Genomic DNA, 18,543 nt, shown 5'->3' on the forward strand with positions numbered 1-18,543 from the left:
AAGAAACGCATAAGCGTTTCTTACTAAAGCTTTCGTGAAATTAATAAACTTCGGAAAGAATGCGATTATCTTTCAAAGGAAAGCTTGTACTGAGAAAAGCAACACTGATCTCAGTTCTAACAGTGCTTTCACACATAGCAAACAAGTGCTTGTCTTTACAAAGAAACGCACATGCTTTCGTCAAATTAATAAACTTCCGAAAGAACGCGATTATCTTTCAAAGGAAAGCTTGTACTGAGAAAAGCAACACTGATCTCAGTTCTAACAGTGCTTTCACACGTAGCAAACAAGTTCTTGTCTTTACAAAGAAACGCATGTGCATTTTTACTAAAGCTTTCGTAAAATTAATAAACTTCCGAAAGAACGCGATTATCTTTCAAAGGAAAGCTTGTACTGAGAAAAGCAACACTGATCTCAGTTCTAACAGTGCTTTCACACGTAGCAAACAAGTGCTTGTCTTGACAAAGAAACGCATATGGGTTTCTTAATAAGATTTCGTGAAATTAATAAACTTCGGAAAGAATGTGATTATCTTTCAAAGTAAAGCTTGTACTGAGAAAAGCAACACTGATCTCAGTTCTAACAGTGCTTTCACACGTAGCAAACAAGTGCTTGTCTTTACATAGAAACACATGTGCATTTCTTAATAAAGCTTTCGTCAAATTAATAAACTTCCAAAAGAATGTGATTATCTTTCAAAGTAAAGCTTCTACTGAGAAAAGTAACACTGATCTCAGTTGCAAAAGTGCTTTCACACGTAGCAAACAACTGCTTGTCTTCACAAAGAAACGCATGTGCGTTTCTTACTAAAGCTTTCGTGAAATTAATAAACATCCGAAGAATGTGATTATCTTTCAAAGTAAAGCTTGTAGTGAGAAAAGCAACACTGATCTCAGTTCTAACAGTGCTTTCACACGTAGCAAACAACTGCTTGTCTTTACAAAGAAACGCATGTGCGTTACTTAGTAATGCTTTCGAGAAATTAATAAACTTCCGAAAGAACGCGATTATCTTTCAAAGTAAAGCTTGTACTTAGAAAGGACACAATAAGTGCTTGTCTTTACAAAGAAACTCATGTGCGTTTCTTACTAATGCTTTCGAGAAATTAATAAACTTCCGAAAGAACGCGATTATCTTTCAAAGTAAAGCTTGTACTGAGAAAAGCAACACTGATCTCAGTTCTAACAGTGCTTTCACACGTAGCAAACAAGTGCTTGTCATTACAATGAAACGCATGTGCGTTTCTTACTAAAGCTTTCGTCAAATTAATAAACTTCCGAAAGAACGCGATTATCTTTCAAAGGAAAGCTTGTACTGAGAAAAGCAACACTGATCTCAGTTCTACCAGTGCTTTCACACGTAGCAAACAACTGCTTGTCTTTACAAAGAAACACATGTGCGTTTCTTACTAAAGCTTTCATGAAATTAATAAACTTTCGAAAGAACGTGATTATCTTTCAAAGTAAAGCTTGTACTGAGAAAAGCAACACTGATCTCAGTTCTAACATTGCTTTCACACGTAGCAAACAAGTACTTGTCTTTACTAAGGAACGCATGTGCGTTTCTTACTAAAGCTTTCGTGAAATTAATAAACTTCGGAAAGAATGCGATTATCTTTCAAAGTAAAGCTTGTACTGAAAAAAGCAACACTGATCTCAGTTCTAACAGTGCTTTCACACGTAGCAAACAATTGCTTGTCTTTACATAGAAACACATGTGCGTTTCTTACTAAAGCTTTCGTGAAATTAATCAACTGTCTAAAGAACGCGATTATCTTTCAAAGTAAAGCTTGTACTGAGAAAAGCAACACTGAATTCAGTTCTAACAGGGCTTTCACACGTAGCAAACAAGTCTTGTCTTTACAAAGAAACGCATGTGTGTTTCTTACTAAAGCTTTCGTGAAATTAATAAACTTCTGAAAGAACGCGATTATCTTTCAAAGTAAAGTTTGTAATGAGAAAAGCAACACTGATCTTAGTTCTAACAGTGCTTTCACAAGTAGCAAACAAGTGCTTGTCTTTACAAAGAAACGCATGTGCGTTTCTTAATAAAGCTTTCGTCAAATTAATAAACTTCCAAAAGAACGCGATTATCTTTCAAAGGAAAGCTTGTACTGAGGAAAGAAACATGATCTCAGTTCCAACAGTGCTTTCACACGTAGCAAACAACTTCTTGTCTTCACAAAAAACGCATGTGCGTTTCTTACTAAAGCTTTCGTGAAATTAATAAACTTCCGAAAGAATGTGATTATCTTTCAAAGTAAAGCTTGTACTGAGAAAAGAACACTGATCTCAGTTCTAACAGTGCTTTCACACGTAGCAAACAACTGCTTGTCTTCACCAAGAAAGGCGTGTGCGTTTCTCACTAAAGCTTTCGAGAAATTAATACACTTCCGAAAGAACGCGATTATCATTCAAAGTAAAGCTTATACTGAGAAAAGCAACACTGATCTCAGTTCTAACAGTGCTTTCAGGCGTAGCAAACAAGTGCTTGTCTTGACAAAGAAACGCATAAGCGTTTCTTACTAAAGCTTTCGTGAAATTAATAAACTTCGGAAAGAATGCGATTATCTTTCAAAGGAAAGCTTGTACTGAGAAAAGCAACACTGATCTCAGTTCTAACATTGCTTTCACACATAGCAAACAAGTGCTTGTCTTTACAAAGAAACGCACATGCTTTCGTCAAATTAATAAACTTCCGAAAGAACGCGATTATCTTTCAAAGGAAAGCTTGTACTGAGAAAAGCAACACTGATCTCAGTTCTAACAGTGCTTTCACACATAGCAAACAAGTTCTTGTCTTTACAAAGAAACGCATGTGCATTTTTACTAAAGCTTTCGTAAAATTAATAAACTTCCGAAAGAACGCGATTATCTTTCAAAGGAAAGCTTGTAGTGAGAAAAGCAACACTGATCTCAGTTCTAACAGTGCTTTCACACGTAGCAAACAAGTGCTTGTCTTGACAAAGAAACGCATATGGGTTTCTTAATAAGATTTCGTGAAATTAATAAACTTCGGAAAGAATGTGATTATCTTTCAAAGTAAAGCTTGTACTGAGAAAAGCAACACTGATCTCAGTTCTAACAGTGCTTTCACACGTAGCAAACAAGTGCTTGTCTTTACATAGAAACACATGTGCGTTTCTTACTAAAGCTTTTGTGAAATTAATCAACTTTCTAAAGAACGCGATTATCTTTCAAAGTAAAGCTTGTACTGAGAAAAGCAACACTGATCTCAGTTCTAACAGGGCTTTCACACGTAGCAAACAAGTGCTTGTCTTTACAAAGAAACGCATGTGTGTTTCTTACTAAAGCTTTCGTGAAATTAATAAACTTCTGAAAGAACGCGATTATCTTTCAAAGTAAAGCTTGTAATGAGAAAAGCAACACTGATATCAGTTCTAACAGTGCTTTCACACGTAGCAAACAAGTGCTTGTCTTTACAAAGAAACGCATGTGTATTTCTTAATAAAGCTTTCGTCAAATTAATAAACTTCCGAAAGAATGTGATTATCTTTCAAAGTAAAGCTTGTACTGAGAAAAGTAACACTGATCTCAGTTGCAAAAGTGCTTTCACACGTAGCAAACAACTGCTTGTCTTCACCAAGAAAGGCGTGTGCGTTTCTCACTAAAGCTTTCGTGAAATTAATACACTTCCGAAAGAGGGCGATTATCATTCAAAGTAAAGCTTATACTGAGAAAAGCAACACTGATCTCAGTTCTAACAGTGCTTTCAGGCGTAGCAAACAAGTGCTTGTCTTGACAAAGAAACGCATAAGCGTTTCTTACTAAAGCTTTCGTGAAATTAATAAACTTCGGAAAGAATGCGATTATCTTTCAAAGGAAAGCTTGTACTGAGAAAAGCAACACTGATCTCAGTTCTAACAGTGCTTTCACACATAGCAAACAAGTGCTTGTCTTTACAAAGAAACGCACATGCTTTCGTCAAATTAATAAACTTCCGAAAGAACGCGATTATCTTTCAAAGGAAAGCTTGTACTGAGAAAAGCAACACTGATCTCAGTTCTAACAGTGCTTTCACACGTAGCAAACAAGTTCTTGTCTTTACAAAGAAACGCATGTGCATTTTTACTAAAGCTTTCGTAAAATTAATAAACTTCCGAAAGAACGCGATTATCTTTCAAAGGAAAGCTTGTACTGAGAAAAGCAACACTGATCTCAGTTCTAACAGTGCTTTCACACGTAGCAAACAAGTGCTTGTCTTGACAAAGAAACGCATATGGGTTTCTTAATAAGATTTCGTGAAATTAATAAACTTCGGAAAGAATGTGATTATCTTTCAAAGTAAAGCTTGTACTGAGAAAAGCAACACTGATCTCAGTTCTAACAGTGCTTTCACACGTAGCAAACAAGTGCTTGTCTTTACATAGAAACACATGTGCATTTCTTAATAAAGCTTTCGTCAAATTAATAAACTTCCAAAAGAATGTGATTATCTTTCAAAGTAAAGCTTCTACTGAGAAAAGTAACACTGATCTCAGTTGCAAAAGTGCTTTCACACGTAGCAAACAACTGCTTGTCTTCACAAAGAAACGCATGTGCGTTTCTTACTAAAGCTTTCGTGAAATTAATAAACATCCGAAGAATGTGATTATCTTTCAAAGTAAAGCTTGTAGTGAGAAAAGCAACACTGATCTCAGTTCTAACAGTGCTTTCACACGTAGCAAACAACTGCTTGTCTTTACAAAGAAACGCATGTGCGTTACTTACTAATGCTTTCGAGAAATTAATAAACTTCCGAAAGAACGCGATTATCTTTCAAAGTAAAGCTTGTACTTAGAAAGGACACAATAAGTGCTTGTCTTTACAAAGAAACTCATGTGCGTTTCTTACTAATGCTTTCGAGAAATTAATAAACTTCCGAAAGAACGCGATTATCTTTCAAAGTAAAGCTTGTACTGAGAAAAGCAACACTGATCTCAGTTCTAACAGTGCTTTCACACGTAGCAAACAAGTGCTTGTCATTACAATGAAACGCATGTGCGTTTCTTACTAAAGCTTTCGTCAAATTAATAAACTTCCGAAAGAACGCGATTATCTTTCAAAGGAAAGCTTGTACTGAGAAAAGCAACACTGATCTCAGTTCTACCAGTGCTTTCACACGTAGCAAACAACTGCTTGTCTTCACAAAGAAACACATGTGCGTTTCTTACTAAAGCTTTCATGAAATTAATAAACTTTCGAAAGAACGTGATTATCTTTCAAAGTAAAGCTTGTACTGAGAAAAGCAACACTGATCTCAGTTCTAACATTGCTTTCACACGTAGCAAACAAGTACTTGTCTTTACTAAGGAACGCATGTGCGTTTCTTACTAAAGCTTTCGTGAAATTAATAAACTTCGGAAAGAATGCGATTATCTTTCAAAGTAAAGCTTGTACTGAAAAAAGCAACACTGATCTCAGTTCTAACAGTGCTTTCACACGTAGCAAACAATTGCTTGTCTTTACATAGAAACACATGTGCGTTTCTTACTAAAGCTTTCGTGAAATTAATCAACTGTCTAAAGAACGCGATTATCTTTCAAAGTAAAGCTTGTACTGAGAAAAGCAACACTGAATTCAGTTCTAACAGGGCTTTCACACGTAGCAAACAAGTCTTGTCTTTACAAAGAAACGCATGTGTGTTTCTTACTAAAGCTTTCGTGAAATTAATAAACTTCTGAAAGAACGCGATTATCTTTCAAAGTAAAGTTTGTAATGAGAAAAGCAACACTGATCTTAGTTCTAACAGTGCTTTCACAAGTAGCAAACAAGTGCTTGTCTTTACAAAGAAACGCATGTGCGTTTCTTAATAAAGCTTTCGTCAAATTAATAAACTTCCAAAAGAACGTGATTATCTTTCAAAGGAAAGCTTGTACTGAGGAAAGAAACATGATCTCAGTTCCAACAGTGCTTTCACACGTAGCAAACAACTTCTTGTCTTCACAAAAAACGCATGTGCGTTTCTTACTAAAGCTTTCGTGAAATTAATAAACTTCCGAAAGAATGTGATTATCTTTCAAAGTAAAGCTTGTACTGAGAAAAGCAACACTGATCTCAGTTCTAACAGTGCTTTCACACGTAGCAAACAAGTGCTTCTCTTTACAAAGAAACGCATGTGCGTTTCTTAATAAAGCTTTCGTGAAATTAATAAACTTTCGAAAGAACGCGATTATCTTTCAAAGTAAAGCTTGTACTGAGAAAAGTAACACTGATCTCAGTTCTAACAGTGCTTTCACTCGTAGCAAACAACTGCTTGTCTTCACAAAGAAACACATGTGCGTTTCTTAATAAAGCTTTCGTGAAATTAATAAACATCCGAAGAATGTGATTATCTTTCAAAGTAAAGCTGGTAGTGAGAAAAGCAACACTGATCTCAGTTCTAACAGGGCTTTCACACGTAGCAAACAAGTTCTTGTCTTTACAAAGAAACGCATGTGTGTTTCTTACTAAAGCTTTCGTGAAATTAATAAACTTCTGAAAGAACGCGATTATCTTTCAAAGTAAAGCTTGTAATGAGAAAAGCAACACTGATATCAGTTCTAACAGTGCTTTCACACGTAGCAAACAAGTGCTTGTCTTTACAAAGAAACGCATGTGTATTTCTTAATAAAGCTTTCGTCAAATTAATAAACTTCCGAAAGAATGTGATTATCTTTCAAAGTAAAGCTTGTACTGAGAAAAGTAACACTGATCTCAGTTGCAAAAGTGCTTTCACACGTAGCAAACAACTGCTTGTCTTCACCAAGAAAGGCGTGTGCGTTTCTCACTAAAGCTTTCGTGAAATTAATACACTTCCGAAAGAGGGCGATTATCATTCAAAGTAAAGCTTATACTGAGAAAAGCAACACTGATCTCAGTTCTAACAGTGCTTTCAGGCGTAGCAAACAAGTGCTTGTCTTGACAAAGAAACGCATAAGCGTTTCTTACTAAAGCTTTCGTGAAATTAATAAACTTCGGAAAGAATGCGATTATCTTTCAAAGGAAAGCTTGTACTGAGAAAAGCAACACTGATCTCAGTTCTAACAGTGCTTTCACACATAGCAAACAAGTGCTTGTCTTTACAAAGAAACGCACATGCTTTCGTCAAATTAATAAACTTCCGAAAGAACGCGATTATCTTTCAAAGGAAAGCTTGTACTGAGAAAAGCAACACTGATCTCAGTTCTAACAGTGCTTTCACACGTAGCAAACAAGTTCTTGTCTTTACAAAGAAACGCATGTGCATTTTTACTAAAGCTTTCGTAAAATTAATAAACTTCCGAAAGAACGCGATTATCTTTCAAAGGAAAGCTTGTACTGAGAAAAGCAACACTGATCTCAGTTCTAACAGTGCTTTCACACGTAGCAAACAAGTGCTTGTCTTGACAAAGAAACGCATATGGGTTTCTTAATAAGATTTCGTGAAATTAATAAACTTCGGAAAGAATGTGATTATCTTTCAAAGTAAAGCTTGTACTGAGAAAAGCAACACTGATCTCAGTTCTAACAGTGCTTTCACACGTAGCAAACAAGTGCTTGTCTTTACATAGAAACACATGTGCATTTCTTAATAAAGCTTTCGTCAAATTAATAAACTTCCAAAAGAATGTGATTATCTTTCAAAGTAAAGCTTCTACTGAGAAAAGTAACACTGATCTCAGTTGCAAAAGTGCTTTCACACGTAGCAAACAACTGCTTGTCTTCACAAAGAAACGCATGTGTGTTTCTTACTAAAGCTTTCGTGAAATTAATAAACATCCGAAGAATGTGATTATCTTTCAAAGTAAAGCTTGTAGTGAGAAAAGCAACACTGATCTCAGTTCTAACAGTGCTTTCACACGTAGCAAACAACTGCTTGTCTTTACAAAGAAAAGCATGTGCGTTACTTACTAATGCTTTCGAGAAATTAATAAACTTCCGAAAGAACGCGATTATCTTTCAAAGTAAAGCTTGTACTTAGAAAGGACACAATAAGTGCTTGTCTTTACAAAGAAACTCATGTGCGTTTCTTACTAATGCTTTCGAGAAATTAATAAACTTCCGAAAGAACGCGATTATCTTTCAAAGTAAAGCTTGTACTGAGAAAAGCAACACTGATCTCAGTTCTAACAGTGCTTTCACACGTAGCAAACAAGTGCTTGTCATTACAATGAAACGCATGTGCGTTTCTTACTAAAGCTTTCGTCAAATTAATAAACTTCCGAAAGAACGCGATTATCTTTCAAAGGAAAGCTTGTACTGAGAAAAGCAACACTGATCTCAGTTCTACCAGTGCTTTCACACGTAGCAAACAACTGCTTGTCTTCACAAAGAAACACATGTGCGTTTCTTACTAAAGCTTTCATGAAATTAATAAACTTTCGAAAGAACGTGATTATCTTTCAAAGTAAAGCTTGTACTGAGAAAAGCAACACTGATCTCAGTTCTAACATTGCTTTCACACGTAGCAAACAAGTACTTGTCTTTACTAAGGAACGCATGTGCGTTTCTTACTAAAGCTTTCGTGAAATTAATAAACTTCGGAAAGAATGCGATTATCTTTCAAAGTAAAACTTGTACTGAAAAAAGCAACACTGATCTCAGTTCTAACAGTGCTTTCACACGTAGCAAACAATTGCTTGTCTTTACATAGAAACACATGTGCGTTTCTTACTAAAGCTTTCGTGAAATTAATCAACTTTCTAAAGAACGCGATTATCTTTCAAAGTAAAGCTTGTACTGAGAAAAGCAACACTGAATTCAGTTCTAACAGGGCTTTCACACGTAGCAAACAAGTCTTGTCTTTACAAAGAAACGCATGTGTGTTTCTTACTAAAGCTTTCGTGAAATTAATAAACTTCTGAAAGAACGCGATTATCTTTCAAAGTAAAGTTTGTAATGAGAAAAGCAACACTGATCTTAGTTCTAACAGTGCTTTCACAAGTAGCAAACAAGTGCTTGTCTTTACAAAGAAACGCATGTGCGTTTCTTAATAAAGCTTTCGTCAAATTAATAAACTTCCAAAAGAACGCGATTATCTTTCAAAGGAAAGCTTGTACTGAGGAAAGAAACATGATCTCAGTTCCAACAGTGCTTTCACACGTAGCAAACAACTTCTTGTCTTCACAAAAAACGCATGTGCGTTTCTTACTAAAGCTTTCGTGAAATTAATAAACTTCCGAAAGAATGTGATTATCTTTCAAAGTAAAGCTTGTACTGAGAAAAGCAACACTGATCTCAGTTCTAACAGTGCTTTCACACTTAGCAAACAACTGTCTTCACAAAGAAACGCATGGGCGTTTCTTACTAAAGCTTTCGTGAAATTAATAAACTTTCTAAAGACCGCGATTATCTTTCAAAGTAAAGCTTGTACTGAGAAAAGCAACACTGATCTCAGATCTAACAGTGCTTTCACAGGTAGCAAACAACTGCTTGTCTTTACAAAGAAACGCATGTGCGTTTCTTACTAAAGCTTTCGTGATATTAATAAACTTTCGAAAGAACGCGATTATCTTTCAAAGTAAATCTTGTACTGAGAAAAGCAACACTGATCTCAGTTCTAACAGTGCTTTCACACGTAGCAAACAAGTGCTTCTCTTTACAAAGAAACGCATGTGCGTTTCTTACTAAAGCTTTCGTGAAATTAATAAACTTTCGAAAGAACGCGATTATCTTTCAAAGTAAAGCTTGTACTGAGAAAAGTAACACTGATCTCAGTTCTAACAGTGCTTTCACTCGTAGCAAACAACTGCTTGTCTTCACAAAGAAACGCATGTGCGTTTCTTAATAAAGCTTTCGTGAAATTAATAAACATCCGAAGAATGTGATTATCTTTCAAAGTAAAGCTGGTAGTGAGAAAAGCAACACTGATCTCAGTTCTAACAGTGCTTTCACACATAGCAAACAACTGCTTGTCTTCACAAAGAAACGCATGTGCGTTTCTTACTAAAGCTTTCGTGAAATTAATCAACTTTCGAAAGAACGCGATTATCTTTCAAAGTAAAGCTTGTACTGAGAAAAGGAACACTGATCTCAGTTCTAACAGTGCTTTCACACGTAGCAAACAAGTACTTGTCTTTACTAAGGAAGGCATGTGCGTTTCTTACTAAAGCTTTCGTGAAATTAATAAACTTCCGAAAGACCGCGATTATCTTACAAAGAAAAGCTTGTACTGAGAAAAGCAACAGTGATCTCAGTTCTAACAGTGCTTTCACACGTAGCAAACAAGTGCTTGTCTTTACAAAGAAACGCATGTGCGTTTCTTACTATAGCTTTCGAGAAATTAATAAACTTCCGAAAGAACGCGATTATCTTTAAAAGGAAAGCTTGTACTGCGAAATGCAACACTGATCTCAGTTCTAACAGTGCTTTCACACGTAGCAAACAAGTGCTTGCCTTTACAAAGAAACGCATGTGCGTTTCTTACTAAAGCTTTCGTCAAATTAATAAATTTACGAAAGAACGCGATTATGTTTCAAAGTAAAGCTTTTACTGAGAAAAGAACACTGATCTCAGTTCTAACAGTGCTTTCACACGTAGCAAACAACTGCTTGTCTTCACCAAGAAAGGCGTGTGCGTTTCTCACTAAAGCTTTCGAGAAATTAATACACTTCCGAAAGAACGCGATTATCATTCAAAGTAAAGCTTATACTGAGAAAAGCAACACTGATCTCAGTTCTAACAGTGCTTTCAGGCGTAGCAAACAAGTGCTTGTCTTGACAAAGAAACGCATAAGCGTTTCTTACTAAAGCTTTCGTGAAATTAATAAACTTCGGAAAGAATGCGATTATCTTTCAAAGGAAAGCTTGTACTGAGAAAAGCAACACTGATCTCAGTTCTAACATTGCTTTCACACATAGCAAACAAGTGCTTGTCTTTACAAAGAAACGCACATGCTTTCGTCAAATTAATAAACTTCCGAAAGAACGCGATTATCTTTCAAAGGAAAGCTTGTACTGAGAAAAGCAACACTGATCTCAGTTCTAACAGTGCTTTCACACATAGCAAACAAGTTCTTGTCTTTACAAAGAAACGCATGTGCATTTTTACTAAAGCTTTCGTAAAATTAATAAACTTCCGAAAGAACGCGATTATCTTTCAAAGGAAAGCTTGTAGTGAGAAAAGCAACACTGATCTCAGTTCTAACAGTGCTTTCACACGTAGCAAACAAGTGCTTGTCTTGACAAAGAAACGCATATGGGTTTCTTAATAAGATTTCGTGAAATTAATAAACTTCGGAAAGAATGTGATTATCTTTCAAAGTAAAGCTTGTACTGAGAAAAGCAACACTGATCTCAGTTCTAACAGTGCTTTCACACGTAGCAAACAAGTGCTTGTCTTTACATAGAAACACATGTGCGTTTCTTACTAAAGCTTTTGTGAAATTAATCAACTTTCTAAAGAACGCGATTATCTTTCAAAGTAAAGCTTGTACTGAGAAAAGCAACACTGATCTCAGTTCTAACAGGGCTTTCACACGTAGCAAACAAGTGCTTGTCTTTACAAAGAAACGCATGTGTGTTTCTTACTAAAGCTTTCGTGAAATTAATAAACTTCTGAAAGAACGCGATTATCTTTCAAAGTAAAGCTTGTAATGAGAAAAGCAACACTGATATCAGTTCTAACAGTGCTTTCACACGTAGCAAACAAGTGCTTGTCTTTACAAAGAAACGCATGTGTATTTCTTAATAAAGCTTTCGTCAAATTAATAAACTTCCGAAAGAATGTGATTATCTTTCAAAGTAAAGCTTGTACTGAGAAAAGTAACACTGATCTCAGTTGCAAAAGTGCTTTCACACGTAGCAAACAACTGCTTGTCTTCACCAAGAAAGGCGTGTGCGTTTCTCACTAAAGCTTTCGTGAAATTAATACACTTCCGAAAGAGGGCGATTATCATTCAAAGTAAAGCTTATACTGAGAAAAGCAACACTGATCTCAGTTCTAACAGTGCTTTCAGGCGTAGCAAACAAGTGCTTGTCTTGACAAAGAAACGCATAAGCGTTTCTTACTAAAGCTTTCGTGAAATTAATAAACTTCGGAAAGAATGCGATTATCTTTCAAAGGAAAGCTTGTACTGAGAAAAGCAACACTGATCTCAGTTCTAACAGTCCTTTCACACATAGCAAACAAGTGCTTGTCTTTACAAAGAAACGCACATGCTTTCGTCAAATTAATAAACTTCCGAAAGAACGCGATTATCTTTCAAAGGAAAGCTTGTACTGAGAAAAGCAACACTGATCTCAGTTCTAACAGTGCTTTCACACGTAGCAAACAAGTTCTTGTCTTTACAAAGAAACGCATGTGCATTTTTACTAAAGCTTTCGTAAAATTAATAAACTTCCGAAAGAACGCGATTATCTTTCAAAGGAAAGCGTGTACTGAGAAAAGCAACACTGATCTCAGTTCTAACAGTGCTTTCACACGTAGCAAACAAGTGCTTGTCTTGACAAAGAAACGCATATGGGTTTCTTAATAAGATTTCGTGAAATTAATAAACTTCGGAAAGAATGTGATTATCTTTCAAAGTAAAGCTTGTACTGAGAAAAGCAACACTGATCTCAGTTCTAACAGTGCTTTCACACGTAGCAAACAAGTGCTTGTCTTTACATAGAAACACATGTGCATTTCTTAATAAAGCTTTCGTCAAATTAATAAACTTCCAAAAGAATGTGATTATCTTTCAAAGTAAAGCTTCTACTGAGAAAAGTAACACTGATCTCAGTTGCAAAAGTGCTTTCACACGTAGCAAACAACTTCTTGTCTTCACAAAAAGCGCATGTGCGTTTCTTACTAAAGCTTTCGTGAAATTCATAAACTTCCGAAAGAACACGATTATCTTTCAAAGGAAAGCTTGTACTGAAAAAAGCAACACTGATCTCAGTTCTAACAGTGCTTTCACACATAGCAAAAAAGTGCTTGTCTTTACAAAGAAACGCATGTGCGATTTTTACTAAATCTTTCGTGAAATTAATAAACTTCCGAAAGAATGTGATTATCTTTCAAAGTAAAGCTTGTACTGAGAAAAGCAACACTGATCTCAGTTCTAACAGTGCTTTCACACGTATCAAACAAGTGCTTTTCTTTACAAAGAAACGCATGTGCGTTTCTTACCAAAGCTTTCGTCAAATTAGTATACTTCAGAAAGAACCTGATTATCTTTCAAAATAAAGCTTGTACTGAGAAAAGTAACACTGATCTCAGTTCTAACAGTGCTTTCACACGTAGCAAACAACTGTCTTCACAAAGAAACGCATGTGCGTTTCTTACTAAAGCTTTCGTGAAATTAATAAACTTTCTAATGAACGCGATTATCTTTCAAAGGAAAGCTTGTACTGAGAAAAGCAACACTGATCTCAGTTCTAACAGTGCTTTCACACTTAGCAAACAACTGCTTGTCTTTACAAACAAACGCATGTGCGTTTCTTACTAAAGCTTTCTTGATATTAATAAACTTCTGAAAGAACGCGATTATCTTTCAAAGGAAAGCATGTACTGAGTAAAGCAACACTGATCTCAGTTCTAACAGTGCTTTCACACGTAGGAAACAACTGCTTGTCTTTACAAAGAAACGCATGTGCGTTTCTTACTAAAGCTTTCGTGAAATTAATAAACTTCCGAAAGAACGCGATTATCTTTCAAAGGAAAGCTTGTACTGAGAAAAGCAACACTGATCTCAGTTCTAACAGTGCTTTCACACGTAGCAAACAAGTGCTTGTCTTGACAAAGAAACGCATATGGGTTTCTTAATAAGATTTCGTGAAATTAATAAACTTCGGAAAGAATGTGATTATCTTTCAAAGTAAAGCTTGTACTGAGAAAAGCAACACTGATCTCAGTTCTAACAGTGCTTTCACACGTAGCAAACAAGTGCTTGTCTTTACATAGAAACACATGTGCATTTCTTAATAAAGCTTTCGTCAAATTAATAAACTTCCAAAAGAATGTGATTATCTTTCAAAGTAAAGCTTCTACTGAGAAAAGTAACACTGATCTCAGTTGCAAAAGTGCTTTCACACGTAGCAAACAACTTCTTGTCTTCACAAAAAGCGCATGTGCGTTTCTTACTAAAGCTTTCGTGAAATTCATAAACTTCCGAAAGAACACGATTATCTTTCAAAGGAAAGCTTGTACTGAGAAAAGCAACACTGATCTCAGTTCTAACAGTGCTTTCACACGTAGCAAACAGCTGTCTTCACAAAGAAACGCATTTGCGTTTCTTACTAAAGCTTTCGTGAAATTAATAAACTTTCTAAAGAACGCGATTATCTTTCAAAGGAAAGCTTGTACTGAGAAAAGCAACACTGATCTCAGTTCTAACAGTGCTTTCACACGTAGCAAACAACTGCTTGTCTTTACAAACAAACGCATGTGCGTTTCTTACTAAAGCTTTCTTGATATTAATAAACTTCCGAAAGAACGCGATTATCTTTCAAAGGAAAGCATGTACTGAGTAAAGCAACACTGATCTCAGTTCTAACAGTGCTTTCACACGTAGGAAACAACTGCTTGTCTTTACAAAGAAACGCATGTGCGTTTCTTACTAAAGCTTTCGTGAAATTAATAAACTTCCGAAAGAACGCGATTATCTTTCAAAGGAAAGCTTGTACTGAGAAAAGCAACACTGATCTCAGTTCTAACAGTACTTTTACACGTAGCAAACAAGTGCTTGTTTTTACAAAGAAACGCATGTGCATTTTTACTAAAGCTTTCGTAAAATTAATAAACTTCCAAAAGAACGCGATTATCTTTCAAAGAAAAGCTTGTACTGAGAAAAGCAACACTGATCTCAGTTCACACAGTGCTTCCACACGTAGCAAACAAGTGCTTGTCTTTACAAAGAAACACCTGTGCATTTTTACTAAAGCTTTCGTAAAATTAATAAACTTCCGAAAGAACTCGATTATCTTTCAAAGGAAAGCTTGTACTGAGAAAAGCAACAATGATCTCAGTTCTAACAGTGCTTTCAGGCGTAGCAAACAAGTGCTTGTCTTGACAAAGAAACGCATATGCGTTTCTTACTAAAGCTTTCGTGAAATTAATAAACTTCGGAAAGAATGCGATTATCTTTCAAAGTAAAGCTTGTACTGAGAAAAGCAACACTGATCTCAGTTCTAACAGTGCTTTCACACGTAGCAAACAAGTGCTTGTCTTTACATAGAAACACATGTGCGTTTCTTACTAAAGCTTTCGTGAAATTCATCAACTTTCTAAAGAACGCGATTATCTTTCAAAGGAAAGCTTGTACTGAGAAAAGCAACACTGATCTCAGTTCTAACAGGGCTTTCACACGTAGCAAACAAGTGCTTGTCTTTACAAAGAAACGCATGTGTGTTTCTTACTAAAGCTTTCGTGAAATTAATAAACTTTCTAAAGAACGCGATTATCTTTCAAAGGAAAGCTTGTACTGAGAAAAGCAACACTGATGTCAGTTCTAACAGTGCTTTCACACGTAGGAAACAACTGCTTCTCTTTACAAACAAACGCATGTGCGTTTCTTACTAAAGCTTTCTTGATATTAATAAACTTCCGAAAGAACGCGATTATCTTTCAAAGGAAAGCATGTACTGAGTAAAGCAACACTGATCTCAGTTCTAACAGTGCTTTCACACGTAGGAAACAAGTGCTTGTCTTTACAAAGAAACGCATGTGCGTTTCTTACTAAAGCTTTCGTGAAATTAATAAACTTCCGAAAGAACGCGATTATCTTTCAAAGGAAAGCTTGTACTGAGAAAAGCAACACTGATCTCAGTTCTAACAGTACTTTTACACGTAGCAAACAAGTGCTTGTTTTTACAAAGAAACGCATGTGCATTTTTACTAAAGCTTTCGTAAAATTAATAAACTTCCAAAAGAACGCGATTATCTTTCAAAGAAAAGCTTGTACTGAGAAAAGCAACACTGATCTCAGTTCACACAGTGCTTCCACACGTAGCAAACAAGTGCTTGTCTTTACAAAGAAACACCTGTGCATTTTTACTAAAGCTTTCGTAAAATTAATAAACTTCCGAAAGAACGCGATTATCTTTCAAAGGAAAGCTTGTACTGAGAAAAGCAACACTGATCTCAATTCTAACAGTGCTTTCAGGCGTAGCAAACAAGTGCTTGTCTTGACAAAGAAACGCATATGCGTTTCTTACTAAACCTTTCGTGAAATTAATAAACTTCGGAAAGAATGCGATTATCTTTCAAAGTAAAGCTTGTACTGAGAAAAGCAACACTGATCTCAGTTCTAACAGTGCTTTCACACGTAGCAAACAAGAGCTTGTCTTTACATAGAAACACAAGTGCGTTTCTTACTAAAGCTTTCGTGAAATTAATCAACTTTCTAAAGAACAAGATTATCTTTCAAAGTAAAGCTTGTACTGAGAAAAGCAACACTGATCTCAGTTCTAACAGTGCTTTCACACGTAGCAAACAAGTGCTTGTCTTTACAAAGAAACGCACATGCTTTCGTCAAATTAATAAACTTCCGAAAGAACGCGATTATCTTTCAAAGTAAAGCTTGTACTGAGAAAAGTAACACTGATCTCAGTTCCAACAGTGCTTTCACACGTAGCAAACAACTTCTAGTCTTCACAAAAAACGCATGTGCGTTTCTTACTAAAGCTTTCGTGAAATTCATAAACTTCCGAAAGAACACGATTATCTTTCAAAGGAAAGCTTGTACTGAGAAAAGCAACACTGATCTCAGTTCTAACAGAGCTTTCACACATAGCAAACAACTGCTTGTCTTTACAAACAAACGCATGTGCGTTTCTTACTAAAGCGTTCTTGATATTAATAAACTTCCCAAAGAACGCGATTATCTTTCAAAGGAAAGCTTGTACTGAGAAAAGCAACACTGATCTCAGTTCTAACAGTGCTTTCACACGTAGCAAACAATTGCATGTCTTTACAAAGAAACGCATGTGCGTTTCTTACTAAAGCTTTCGTGAAATTAATAAACTTCCGAAAGAACGCGATTATCTTTCAAAGGAAATCTTGTACTGAGAAAAGCAACACTGATCTCAGTTCTAAGAGTGCTTACACGTAGCAAACAAGTGCGTGTCTTTACAAAGAAACGCATGTGCATTTTTACTAAAGCTTTCGTAAAATTAATAAACTTCCGAAAGAACGCGATTATCTTTCAAAGGAAAGCTTGTACTGAGAAAAGCAACACTGATCTCAGTTCTAACAGTGCTTTCACACATAGCAAAAAAATGCTTGTCTTTACAAAGAAACGCATGTGCGATTTTTACTAAAGCTTTCGTGAAATTAATAAACTTCCAAAAGAATGTGATTATCTTTCAAAGTAAAGCTTGTACTGAGAAAAGCAACACTGATCTCAGTTCTAACAGTGCTTTCACACGTAGCAAACAACTGTCTTCACAAAGAAACGCATGTGCATTTCTTACTAAAGCTTTCGTGAAATTAATCAACTTTCTAAAGAACGCGATTATCTTTCAAAGTAAAGCTTGTACTGACAAAAGCAACACTGATCTCAGTTCTAACAGTGCTTTCACACGTAGCAAACAAGTGCTTGTCTTTACAAAGAAACGCATGTGTGTTTCTTACTAAAGCTTTCGTGAAATTAATAAACTTCTGAAAGAACGCGATTATCTTTCAAAGTAAAGCTTGTAATGAGAAAAGCAACACTGATATCAGTTCTAACAGGGCTTTCACACGTAGCAAACAAGTGCTTGTCTTTACAAAGAAACGCATGTGCATTTCTTAATAAAGCTTTCGTCAAATTAATAAACATCCGAAAGAACGTGATTATCTTTCAAAGTAAAGCTTGTACTGAGAAAAGTAACACTGATCTCAGTTCCAAAAGTGCTTTCACAGGTAGCAAACAACTTCTTGTTCACAAAAAGCACATGTGCGTTTCTTACTAAAGCTTTCGTGAAATTCATAAACTTCCGAAAGAACACGATTATCTTTCAAAGGAAAGCTTGTACTGAGAAAAGCAACACTGATCTCAGTTCTAACAGTGCTTTCAGGCGTAGCAAACAAGTGCTTGTCTTGACAAAGAAACGCATATGCGTTTCTTACTAAACCTTTCGTGAAATTAATAAACTTCGGAAAGAATGCGATTATCTTTCAAAGTAAAGCTTGTACTGAGAAAAGCAACACTGATCTCAGTTCTAACAGTGCTTTCACACGTAGCAAACAACTGCTTGTCTTTACATAGAAACACATGTGCGTTTCTTACTAAAGCTTTCGTGAAATTAATCAACTTTCTAAGGAACGCGATTAACTTTCAAAGTAAAGCTTGTACTGAGAAAAGCAACACTGATCTCAGTTCTAACAGGGCTTTCACACGTAGCAAACAAGTGCTTGTCTTTACAAAGAAACGCACATGCTTTCGTGAAATTAATAAACTTCTGAAAGAATGTGATTATCTTTCAAAGTAAAGCTTGTTCTAAGAAAAGTAACACTGATCTCAGTTTCAACAGTGCTTTCACACGTAGCAAACAACTTCTTGTCTTCACAAAAAACGCATGTGCGTTTCTTACTAAAGCTTTCGTAAAATTCATAAACTTCCGAAAGAACACGATTATCTTTCAAAGGAAAGCTTGTACTGAGAAAAGCAACACTGATCTCA

The sequence above is a fragment of the Chionomys nivalis genome, chromosome 21, assembly GCF_950005125.1.
Source record: "Chionomys nivalis chromosome 21, mChiNiv1.1, whole genome shotgun sequence".
Classification (NCBI taxonomy): Eukaryota; Metazoa; Chordata; class Mammalia; order Rodentia; family Cricetidae; genus Chionomys; species Chionomys nivalis.